This window comes from Microplitis mediator, chromosome 6, assembly GCF_029852145.1.
Source record: "Microplitis mediator isolate UGA2020A chromosome 6, iyMicMedi2.1, whole genome shotgun sequence".
NCBI classification, from domain to species: Eukaryota; Metazoa; Arthropoda; class Insecta; order Hymenoptera; family Braconidae; genus Microplitis; species Microplitis mediator.
The window spans coordinates 15,215,935-15,229,412 of NC_079974.1; the positions used below are offsets into that span (position 1 = coordinate 15,215,935).

General features: G+C 27.5%; 1 long non-coding RNA gene across 1 annotated transcript; it reads left to right on the top strand.

The window, feature by feature from the left end:
- The first annotated feature begins 1,148 nt into the window (after positions 1-1,148).
- On the top strand, positions 1,149-3,252 carry LOC130669301 (uncharacterized). The gene is made up of 3 exons (XR_008990151.1): positions 1,149-1,559; positions 2,197-2,307; positions 2,393-3,252. It is a non-coding gene; the product is annotated as an uncharacterized LOC130669301 (long non-coding RNA).
- The last annotated feature ends 10,226 nt before the right edge of the window (positions 3,253-13,478 follow it).

The following is a 13,478-nucleotide window of genomic DNA, read 5'->3' on the forward strand; positions in this document are numbered from 1 at the left end:
AAACACTAGTCTTGAATAAATTTAAACTATTTGATTTATTAAAATTAAACACAATAATTTATTTATTATTCAATAAGTGGAAAAGGGCCGAGAAAAAATGCGGCTATCGAATTTTGAGAAATTATTTGAAATTCTAATTTATTACAGGAATCACATTTTTTATTTTTTCAAAAATTGCTTTTTTTCGATACTTTTACTCTCGATTTATATCGCTCGTAATATTTCTTATCGAAATTTCTACATAAATCCATATTTCTTAATAATATAAAAAAAAATTACTTCTTTTTTTTGAGAATTTGGTTCTGCCCAAAAATAGAAAATATTTTTTTTCTTCATTATTAATTGGAAATTAGTTATATTGAATTTTTATTGAATCCATTCAAAAAGTAAAAAATTTTGCATTTTCCGGATTGAAATTTCAAAATTTCACCTCCTAAAGTCTTCTTTTATATATAATACAAATTACGCATAAATAATTTAGTCATTATAATTGTTCTCATGGCGCAATTTTTCGAAATTATGCTTTCATTTGCGGCGCAGGTCTGAACAAAATTCCTTCGATTCAACAGTTTTAATATTTATAACGATTCACCTACACGGGGAAAATTATGCAATAAATTTTACTTGTTAATTGTGAGTAAAATTGGGTCTGGATGAATGATTACTCTTCCGTTTCTAGATAGTGTTCAATTAAGGAGTAAAAACTCAATTAAGAGTAATTTTTAAATAAAAAAAAGAAAAAATAAATAAAAAAGAATCAGTTTTTATTCTATCCATATTTATTTCGTTTTTAGCTCGGATTCACTATAAACTGTAGGGTAAATTTCGACAAAAAATTTTTTCCGTGTACGTTTCTGACTTTCTGATGGAAAATTTATAATAATTAAGAATAATTATACATATTTCAATGAAAAAGAAATTTTTGCAAATAATTCCTGCTATTAATCTGTTTATGTTTTAACTTAAATGTCGTTTTAAGCTGACATCAAAATTAGTGTCAAGGTAATCAGAACAGCAGCTGTAATTTTCGTGATATAAACGATTGATTATTAATATACATATATATACAAATATATAAAATTTTATGATTAATGATAATTTGACTCAGTAAAAATTCATTTTTTTCTTAGATGAAGAAGACTCACTTTTGCAAGCGATGATACAAAAAAAAACTATTCGTTGTAGAGAATATGAAATAATCAAAATTTGAATAATAATTTTTTATCCTATGTCACGTCCGTTATTAAGTTAATTTGTTTAGTGCGTAACTGAAGTAAAAAAACTCTGTTCCACATCCTGAGGAAATTCCAATTCTTATTAATAATATCGGGGTTTAAAATAAAAAAAAAGTTCTTTTTAATAAAAAGTATTTTTTTGGTAGTTAATAAAATTTTATTATCAGTAAATCATAATAATATATAATATAATGACTTTTCAAGTATTTAACCGATTAAAAAAATCTAATTGTGTCAGTTAATCAAAGAACTCGCACGTTGTTAACACAATTACTACAATTATCAAGTGGTTAAGTGAAGTTAATTAATATAAAAATTGTAATCGTAAGTATAATTCATTTTATATTTATTAATTAAATTAAAATTTAAATAATTATATATTTAGGCATAGACAAATGAAAAAATACTAATGAACTTGAATTATTTTTAGATTTTTTAATTAATCTTTGAAGCAATTCTGTTCATAAAATATCACCTACCACGTCATCAGTTTTATTTTTTTTGTACTTCGATGTCTATTTATTTTTTGTTTAATTTAATTTTTATAATCGAATAATTTCAGTTTATTATTCAATGCGCGATTTAAATAAAACTGTGACGTAAAATTTGTTTTAATTAGTTAACAAGGTTCCAAAAATACTATTGGTTCAAAGATTTTGATGACTGATAATATTTTCCCCAGCAAGAATTTCCCAGCAATAATTTTCTATGTTAATTTACACCAAAATAAAAAAAAACAAATTAATTTGGGTTTTTTTTTTTTTCACGGGAATTTTACGATATTAATTTTTAATCTGGGATTTTCTAACCCCGAACATAATTTTGATAATTATTTTTATGAAAAATCAGTCATTTGAATTCGTAACAATAAATATCATCTTTTTTTTTGTTAATCTGAAGTAAATATTTTTATTTCAATAATTAAATTTTTAAACTAATTTTTTTTTTTTAATTTTCATAGATGGTGAATTTATGTTATATTATTTTAATTACAATTTTAATAACATCCATTGTCACAGAAAATGAATGTAATGTTATTAATGATCAACGATGCATGAACAAAAATTATCCGGTATTACAAATAATATTTTAAGTAACAATTAGCTCACATAAATAATAATTATTGATAATTAACGATTTCGTTTTATATATTTTAGTGCACTGATAGTGCGAAGTGCTGTGGAAATTTGAAATGCATAAAATACTCTACGGAATTTCGATCTTCCTGTAAACGATCAACAATGGCGATACCTAATATAGGATAATATATAACAATAGCAGAGGAAGGTGGGGCAAAACGGGGTACTTAAGGAAATACTAAGTTTTCGAGGACTCTAATACACAAATTTTTTTTGATTTTAATTATATTCAAAGTAAATAAAAAAAATTTCAGTTGCCGGTTAAACAAAAAAATGTTCACTTTTGCGGGCAAAATGGGGTACCTTCTAAGGTGAAAAAAAAAATTTCTCCATATTAAATAAATTTGATTAAATTAAATTTTTTTTTTGTAAGTAATTTACATAAAGAAAAATTAAATTTTACGCCATTATTGGATGCAAAAGAAAAAAAAACAAATTTTTCATAATTTTTATCATAAAACAGAAGCCATTAACAATTTTCGACTAACACTCGATTTTTGAAAAAGTTCAACAAAAAATATTCAAAATAATGCTCAATTCTATTTACAAAAGTGATTTTGGAATGTTTAAAAACATTTAAAAAATAATTTTTTTTTTTATAAAATTTTGGGAGTACCCCGTTTTGCCCCCCCCCCCTCCCGACCTTCCTCCAATAGTAATGATTACTTATAAAATGAATAAACTATTTTAAAATAACAAACTGTTTAGATTTTAAAAACTTTTAAATGTTTAAAGCAACGATTAAATTAATTATAAAACAAGTTTTCAAATTGAATGTATAATAAATATGAATAATGACCAATACGCGCAGTTGAATTGATTACAATCACAAAACCTGATGTTTATAATAATAATTATTATTGCAAACACATCTGCAGTGAGTAATACAATGACGAATCATTCAGCTTCATTGATACTCACTTTAATCGGTAATTGCTGTATATCAATTATGCTATACATATATAAGAAGACACGTGACAAATAATTGGCACTAAAATGCTTATTTTATTTTTGTATAAATTATTTAATATTTACTTTTAATTGATTGATAGCCAGATACTTTTACTTACGAGCTTATTAACTTAACAATGTCTATTATAATTTCATAGTTTACTTATTATTTATAATACGTAACAAATTGCTGATTATAATGATTTATGATACTCATAGTTCAGACATCAAGTCGACATTGTTACACCTTGAAATATGTGGGTGCGTTCGTAGTTCTCGATTGTAAAAAAAAAAAAAAATTATGAAACAATTTATAGACCCTGCATACTTTTCATTTTATATACATTAGTATTTATATATATTTATCTTAATAACAATAATAATAGTAATGAAGTGGAAAAATTAAGTCTTGATCTAAACTAATTTTTGATTTAAATTGTTTATATTTTTATCAGTGACATTTTAATTTCTAATGCAATCATCGCTAGGCTAAAAATTTGATGTAAACTTAATAATGATTTTGTAAGAAATCAAAACATCGTTGATGTAAATAACAAATTGTGTAAAAAATAAATTTAGATCAAGATTTGACTTAATTTTTCACCTTCAAAATTTTACAGTTATTTTTTTTAGTCAATAAATAAATGAAAGGAAAAAAAATGAAGACAAATAATAGAAAATGACATAATTAAAGAAAGTATAAAAGTAAATATAAGCATGTGATCTCATATTATTTACCAGTAAATTGATATTGAAAATAGACATGAGGGCATACACGGTATGAAACATATTTAGTTGTGTATATAATATGTAAATTGTCTTTACTCAATGATTTATAAGAAATATCAAAGGCTTTTCGATGGCATTTATTACAACTCACAATCTCAAGTACAGAAGCATTAAGTAGACATATTATATATATTGTCAGACTATCTGATTGTTGTTTTTTAAAATTCAAATTACATTTGTATACGGTTTTATTAATTATCGGCTTGTACCTACGTACATCTTTTAAATAGTTGGCCTTGTCATTTCATAATTTTTTATTAATTTATATAATTTTATTCGAGCTCCACTTCATTAAACGGGTAGATTGAACATTAGGCAAAAAAAATATTAAAAAATCTCAGTTTTCACGGAATTTAAAAAAACTAAATATTATATCTTTATACATGCATATATAGGGGAGGGAGGGGCAAAAGGGGGTACTTAAGGTGATACCAAGTTTTCGAGGACTCAAATCCGCAAAATCTTTTTTTTTTAAGATATTCAAAGTCAATAGAAGAAATTTTCAGCTACCGTTGAAAAAAAAAATTTTTCATTTTTGCGGGCAAAGTGGGGTACCCCCTAAAAAAGGTAAAACAAAAAAATTTCTGGATTTTAAACGAATTTGATTAAGTTGAATTTTTTTGTAAGTAATTTACATGAAGAAAAATTATATTTTACATGTTTATTGGAGACAAAAGAAGAAAACAAATTTTTAATAGTTTTTATCATAAAACAAACGTCATTAATATTTTTCAACTGACAATTGATTTTTGAAAAAGTTTACCAAAAAAAATTCAAAGTAACGCATAATTATATTTACAGAAGTGATTTTGGAATGTTTAAAAACCATTTAAAATATGAAATTTTTTTTTATAAAATTTTGGGGGTACCTCGTTTTGCCTACCCTACCCCCTTTTGCCCCCCCCCCCCTTCCCCTATATTTCATAATAATCGTTTAATTACACAACATAAAATAAAAAAAAACACAAGACGAACTCGAGAGCTCTTATAAATTTTCATTACGGCCCCAGTAAAAAAGTGAAATACAAATAATAATAATTATTTTCTCGTATAATAATTATCAAAATAAATTTATTTTTACAACTCCCTACAATTATATTTATATCTGCAATATACACGTTAATGGTTAAAATTTTAACGACCTACGAAATGTCCGCGGTTTAAATTGCAAGCGACGTTACGGAGATAAAAGTCTGCGGTGAACATGCTGAAGAATTTAATACGAATTGTTTTCATTTATTATCATATCATATATATAGACATATATACATATACGCATACATCTTGTAGTCTATTCCATCAAGTAAAATTCTCAAGGGTCTAAGTGTCATTCGGACACCCTCGAGATATTAAATTTTCATTTAATAAACTCACAACTAGTACACTATTACATATACTATATTTTCTATGTACATATATTTAATGTAACGTCTATATATATATATATATATATATATATATATATATATATATATATATATATATAAACTTGTTCCTCTTTATTACAATATATACAATAATAATATCCCTGTATATTATATTGAACCTCTTGTCTTTCCGTCTACCCACAATCGTTGTCTTAATTGCGCCAACGACTTAACGGTTATATTCTCTTCCCACATACTCGCTATTTATATATATATACATATACATGTGTCTGTGTGTTGATTGTCGATAGCAAAAATAAAAAAAGTATTTAAAATTACATTATTATTATATTTCTTTTGCTAAAATTTATGCGAAAGGTACAAATAACATATATAGAATGTCATAAATTGAAGGAGGATAAATGTATACACGTAGAAAAATGGCCCGGGTCAAAAACCGGGTTTGATTTTGACTAAGTTGTCTTACTTAGTACTGATTTACGCCAACTAAGTCAAATTAAAGTCACGTTGTCTTAGATTTGATTTAAATATAAGTTATTAAAGTCAAATCCATGTTAACGCGACTTTAATTTGACAAAGTTAACTTAAATTTTTGAGTCAAATAAATCAAATACAAGTCAAACTTGACTTGAACTTGATTTAGTTGTTAAATTTTTAAGTTAAAAAAGTCGTATTGAAGTTGAAATAAGTAAGTGTGGCCAAAATCAAGTTAAGTAAGTTAAAAAAATTATAGCAGTCAAAATCAAATCAAAAAAAGTCAAAATCAAGTTATTTTTCTGACCCGGGGGGCTTAAGAAATTTTCGAATTTTTATTATGCTGTCGACGAAACTGGAAACAGGAAGTCGAGTCGAGAAAAAATTATAATGCTATACACTACAAAATATTTTATACACTCAAAACTTAATCGTTAATTGCAATGGATATCATTTGTCTAAATTAGGAATTATCGTAGAAAATAAAAAATTTCTAGAGGCTCACAACAATAATTACAGATCATCATAATAATTTTTTGACGACTCAACTTCTTGTTTCAAGTTTGGTCGACAGCATAATAAAAATTCGTAAATTTCTTAAGAGAGTGAAATAGGTGATTTTCAAATGAACCGTTTTTACAGATAAAGATCCGAATTATTACTTATCGAATGAAATGCTTCTCGTTCGGAAATTTAAGTTTATATTTGAGAAGGGCTCATTCGCAATTTCCATTTGCTAATGTAAATGCAACAAAGACCATTTCGTTTGTTCACATGTGTGTGAGAAAGAGAGTAAATAGCATATCCTCTTTAAACCCATTTTTCTACGTGCACGGAAAAAAACGGATTTCAAAATTTAGATATAATTAAAATATGGAAAGTGAACCGAAACCATTAATGGATCCGATAGCTTTTACTGTTGGCATTTATGGGTGAAAAATTACTGTTTCATAAGTAGAAGATACAAAAACTTAAGTAATTTTTAATTTATGATGGCATATTTTACTTCTGGAATAGTAATTTTTGAATTTTGTCAAACGTAAAAACTATCGAATCCATTAACGATTTTGGTTCACTTTTCACATAGTAATTTTTCCTTACTGTTTTTCTGTGTATTCACTGAAATTAAAAATCCATTTATGTTTTAATGGTACTTTTAAAAACATATATATTATACTAATGACTCGAAAAGTGCCAAGTGTTATCTAGTTTTAAAAATCAACCGTTTAATTTTGTTTAAAGTGTCAAAAAATACATTTAATGGGCACGTGGAGATACGTAATACGGCATTGTATTTAATGGTGTGTGCGTAGTGTACCTAGGTCTTACTTTACTAACGCGTATTATATATATATATATATTTTAGATCGTGGAGGAGAAATTATGGGTTAAAACGTTTATGTCGAATGATTGCCGGAGTGGCTCCAGCCGGGCGGACAACACTAAAGTAAAACCAACCTAAATGCTATATACTATACTAGGTTCAAGTGGTATATAGTTTGCACTTTAGTTCATTACTCTAGTCCCAGACTGCCAAAGTAAAGCTCTAAACCTCTGTAAACTCTCTCAAGTCTTTATTATTATTAGTTTTATTATATATTTTACTGGGTAGTCAAATATTTATTTTAGTTATAATTTTATTATTATTATTGTTTTAAAATAAAAAATTTTTACTATATTCAGTCGTGGAAAAAAATTTTAATGTGTACCAAAATAGGCTATTACTTAAATTGTTTCAGTTTTTTATGACTACTCCATTTTGCCGAAAAAGAAAAAAAAATTTGTCTGACAATTAAAAATATTGTCAAAACAAATAATTTATTATTTAAAAGGATAACGGTGACCAATTTTTTGAATCAATTTTATTAATTAATAGAACTTCAAACCATGAAAAGACCAATTATGGCTTTTTTTTTGGAGTCCTAAAAGACACCTAAAAATTCCGCTTTTCTAAAAATTCTTCGTAACTTAAAAATTTACTTTTCAAAATTTTCATTATTTCGAAGTGAAAAAAAATTCTATTCACTTTTTTTAGTATGAAAAAGAGAATAGCTGACGTCCCTCGAATGTAATAGAAGTACAAGATTTAGTTATTTTTATTAAATAATTTACTTTTTTATTAAATATTTCTTAATGACAAATAAATATATTTGGTACAACTAAAAATGACAGTTGATTCAAATAATTTTATAATTTGACTTAAATATATAATTTATTTGTGGTAAGTAAATGATATATTTGTCGTAAAGATATTAAATTTGTGACGAATAACAGAAAATTTGGTATTAATTAAGCACATGGCCCATCTAACCTTTATTTTCAGCAATCGGATCATTTCTTTACTCCAAATAAATCACCTATTTCGGGCAATCAAATTGCTCATAATTGTATTATATCTTTCTCACAATTAAATATTTATTTAGCCATATCCAGATATACGATATCGTCGGCTCAAATAAATCTTTTTTTCAGTGTGGTAACCGTTTCTAGTACGTTTATGAAATATCATCCCATACCGTTATGGTAATGATTACTTGGAATTATGAAATATAGGCCCATACTTTCTGGGAAAAGTTCCCATAAGCATGGGAACAATTCCCATATCGCATGTGAAAGAATTATGGTATAATGATTACCATAATATTATGTTAATGGTTACCATAATGTTATTGTAATGGTTTCTATAATATTATAATAATGGTTACCATATATTATGGTAATGATAACTATATACATATGGGTGCCGTTCCTATAATCAACATTCCAAAAAAACCGGTTACCATGCATTATGGGAACCATTCCCATAGTATATTATAATTGTTACTATAAATTTCTCTCCGTGTACCAAAGTAATTTTTTTCTTCCCATTCCCATTCCGCCCGACTCTTCAGTCAAAAATTTATTTCATACCGTAAAAATGATTAATCCTTTTTATTTCTTATCGTATAATTTACTTAGTAATTCTTTACCAGTAGCTTATACTATTGGAAGAATAATTTTTTTATTAATGCTAAGGATAAATCATTTCCATTTTTCTTATCCAATGTAATAATTTTTGCGTGCAATAACTTTATTTTCTTGTCGTTTATGCCATCAAAATTTTAATCAGTATTTTTTTTAGTAACAAACAAAAATGTAAGTGGAGCTGAGGTAAACGAACCCAGCAATTTATCGTATGTATGTAGATTCACTTAGCATAACCCTCTAATTCGCAAACGCACCCAGCGAGTGCAGAGTTTCCAGGGTTGAATTTACGAGGTAGACAACGGGTGTCAGTCTCTGAGGGCCGTAGAAAAAGCAATAGACTATGTAGACCATATAACAAACACAGAGGACAGTCTTATTCAGTATAGATATATAGAGTTATATTAAAGTAGTATAGAGAGGGTGCAGACGGCGCCGGAGTTCCGACAACCAGACTATCGGGGGCCACACGCACGTTGACCGTGAACTAGAACCCGTGTCAATAATAAATCCATCTCACGTTTTTTCGTTCTTTATCTTTTTATTTTGTTTCATTTCTATTCATTCTCCCGTTAAACTCTTGCCCCATCGACCTTATCCGGATTTTTTCCGACCAGGAATTGCCGCGATCGATATCACGCGCAACCCTGCTATGCCATACGTGCACTGTTTGAAGGCTAGTGCTTTATCAGGCAGCCATGTTAGAGTTTCGCGATATAGATAAATGAGAATTTTAACGATCAAGATAAAAAGACGACCGACTAATTAGGGAAGAAATCGATAACTAAATAGACGTCGGTTTGAACTTTTTAAAGATTTTATACTACTCATACTTGTATAACAAGTAATTAACGATAGTTACTTTTTATTTTTTATGTAATGTCTTTTTAATGGTTAACTAATTGCACCGACGTCTTTTAAATGACACCAAATAAATTTTTTTTTTATTTTAATAAGATGAGATTGTTAAATGTTAAAAAAAATTAGTGTTCTAAAAAGATAGCATTCAATTGAAAAAAAAAAAAACTAATTTTTTTCCCTAATACACTGTAAAAATAACCAGGATAAGTCGAGGCGGTGTAGGTGTTAAAGTTATCGGTGTTACATTTCAACACCGAAAGCGGTGTTATAATAACACCGCCGCCGGTGTAAATATTCTTTACCGGTGTTAAAATATTTTTCTGTGTTGAAAATATTTAACTTTCTGAATATTTTTACTTACTCGATCACTACATTTAAACAATGATTTAATTAATTAATTTAATTATTGGTGATTGAAATGTTCGGCGTAAAATTGTGTAATTTTTAAATAAATTATATATAACATCAATAATTATTTAAATAGGTACATAGAGAAATTGATATTTCCTCCAGATAATATTTATTAAATTTTTAGATTTTTTTATATATAATACATATTTTTTTCTAATATCTGTACATGGAGAAAAAATGTCAAGTAAATATGCCTGTGCAGCATAGTAATGTAATTATTACTATGCTGCCATAGGCATATTTACTTGACATTTCTCTCCGTGTACTTGGAATTTTTTTTGCACCTATTTAACACCGGTATTTTAACACCGCCCACACCGGTGTTATTTCATTTTAACACCACTCTTTTTACAGTGTAAATGTATATAAATAAATAATATTTACAAAAAAAAAAAAAGACTAAAAATCAATAGAAACTTTTTCATTTATGGGAAACTAATAAAAGTTATAGGAAATAAAAAATACAAAAGACATCGGTCAATATTATAAAAGAAAAAATTGACGTGTGTCGAGGGTGCAGAAGTTTCCGTTCTTGCGACCCCCTCGTGCGTATGTATAATATAAGAACATAACAGGGAACCTAGTGGTGTAGTGCAGAATACCGAGTACTGGATCGATAAGAAACAAGGGGTCTGTCCCCTCAATACGTTACTCCTACACTCCAAGCACTGATTCTCATATCCCATATTCTTTAACACTCGTTCGTAAACTCGAAATTCTTCTGTACATGAGCCTTCACACATTTGAAATTTATATATCAAATAAACCCAAAACAGCCTTCATTTCTATATATTATTCGCTATATACTTTAGCTGAACAATTTTTATGTTTATCTTATGTTCTTGGGGTAGATCTTACCCTAGATAGTCTCCTCATATTTACAGTGGATCAATCTTCTTGTAAATCCATCTATAGACATATACATACATACATAGATATATATGTCAAAAAATAATTCCGTAAAGTACAAAATACTATTGGTAATATTTCTAACGCCTTTTTTTTCTGTGGTTGAAAAAACAATCTTTTCTTTTATAAAAGATGTCTTTGTTTCTTCAAAACAAATTGAAGTACACAGACTGCATTATATATAGTGTAAAAAATTTTTAAGAAAAAAAAACTACATACTACAAGTACTTATGTATTATGTAAGTACTTATAAGTAGGATGTACAAAATAAATCTGTGGTAGTTTATTGTTCATGTTATGTTACCCCAATGGTTTTATAGTGATTTTTGTGCTCTCTTATGTATATGTATATGTATGTATGTATAAATGTAGATGAGGGAGAGTATCATTCCCTAAACTATAAAAAGTCTCGAATCTTGAGGGTGGATCACAATTTGCGGCGCGAGATATGTTCGTAAAAAATTAAACGTAATTTGAAAACAAAAAGATAGATTTGAAAAATGAATTTTTATAAAATATGGCTTTTTTTTAGTGTGAGTTGTTCTTGATGGTAGTAATTTAGTAAAAATGTTGTTTTAATTTTTTAATCAGTAAATATATTTTTTACTTTACTAGCGTCGCGACGCTTGAGCAAACTTTTTTACAACGGCGCCGACGCGCCCAACAAGACGTGACTTGGATTAGGGTGATCGTATTTACACGCAGCTGGACGCGTAAAAAATAGAATCTAATGACGTGAGAGTGTGTAAGTGAGAAAGTGAGTGAGTGGAGATGCGAAATAAAGCCGAGAAATTTTAGCGAATATTCAAAGATTATGTTACAAGTTTTAGTTCTACGAGTTTTACTCCATGTGCAATTGACTATATAATGTATTGCTGAATAAAAAAAAAGTTGTTTATGTAGATAATAAAAATAAAACTGTGAGACTAGTTATTAGGTCTCTAAAGTTTAACGCGAGTGTGATTGAGGAAAAAAAACAATATTCCAGCGAGAAAGGAAGTGTGGAGTGACACAAAAAAGATAAGGCAGTTGCATTTGGCGCCACAAAAGTGATTCACGCGTCGCGGAATAAGAAACTCCGTTGGTTTTTAACACTACTAGCTATAGCTCACACTGTACGCTAATATATTTGTACTTTATTTTATTTAAATAAAAATTTGCTTATCTGCAATTTCATGATATGTCAAAAAAATATCTCACATATAATTTAATATTTTATCTGCTAAATGAAAAAATAAAGTTTCAAAGTCATATAGACAACATTACGTAACGCAATCGAATTTATTTTTAATGCTTTGAAATATTTTTAAACATTTGATACTTGCGGATAAAAAAAAAAAAAATCAACATTTAATAAAGTATGTCATTGAAAAAATAAAGTAATTAACTTTCTTAAAATAAAGCCAATTTAATTCAACATTAAATTAATTAAAAAAACAGCAAATTGTTAAAAAAGAAAAAATCCAAAGCATCGAGGCAGTAAAATGTCCATAATAAAATAAATGGATAACGTTTTAAAAATCCATAATTCTAATCATCATAAGCGTGTCGATAGTTCGTATTATTGATTCCAGAGGTCAGAAATTATCGAGCAGACCTTGAATTTAGGTGTAGTTATATTGAAAGGCACGTAGGCAAGAAAGACTTCCTCTGTATCGTTTAATTTTGTTTTGAATATACTTCCGCTTTATCAATCATCATGGAGTATCACAGTTATTATTTACATCAGCTAATCACTTATTACATACATATCACCATATACACACAACATGCATCAATACATCTATAAAATTTATCTTTCAGCATACCTATATTTATACATTAGACTGAGCCAACTAAAACCAGTATTTTGAATTTCCCGTTAAGAAAATTGCAAATTTTCAAAAAAAGGGAAGTTATTGGTTTCGGTCCGATTTTCGAAAATCGTGTTTTGATCAGATCTTGACGTTTTGAGGTCCTAGGAAGCTATTCTGACTAATTTCAAGATTATGTCCGAGTGTGTGTATGTAAATATTCTGTAACTTATGAGCGAAATAACCGATTCGGTTTTTTGAGGTGACGTTTGAAGCGGCTCGTTAATTCCAACAATTTGTGAGAAATTTATCGTATTCGTTACAATATATTCGGAGATATTCCAAAAATGAAATTTTTTCAAAAATGTTTTTTTCGGATAACGTTTAATCTACTCGATGAATTAATTCAAAAATTTAATCAGGCCTAAAACTTTGTAAACCGCGTCGAATGCCAACTCAACCATCAAAATCGGTTCAAAAAACTGAAATTTTCTTAAAAAAGTAACTTTTGAACAGTTAGATTTATCAAACAATTATAACACTGAGCGAAAATTTAATTTGAGC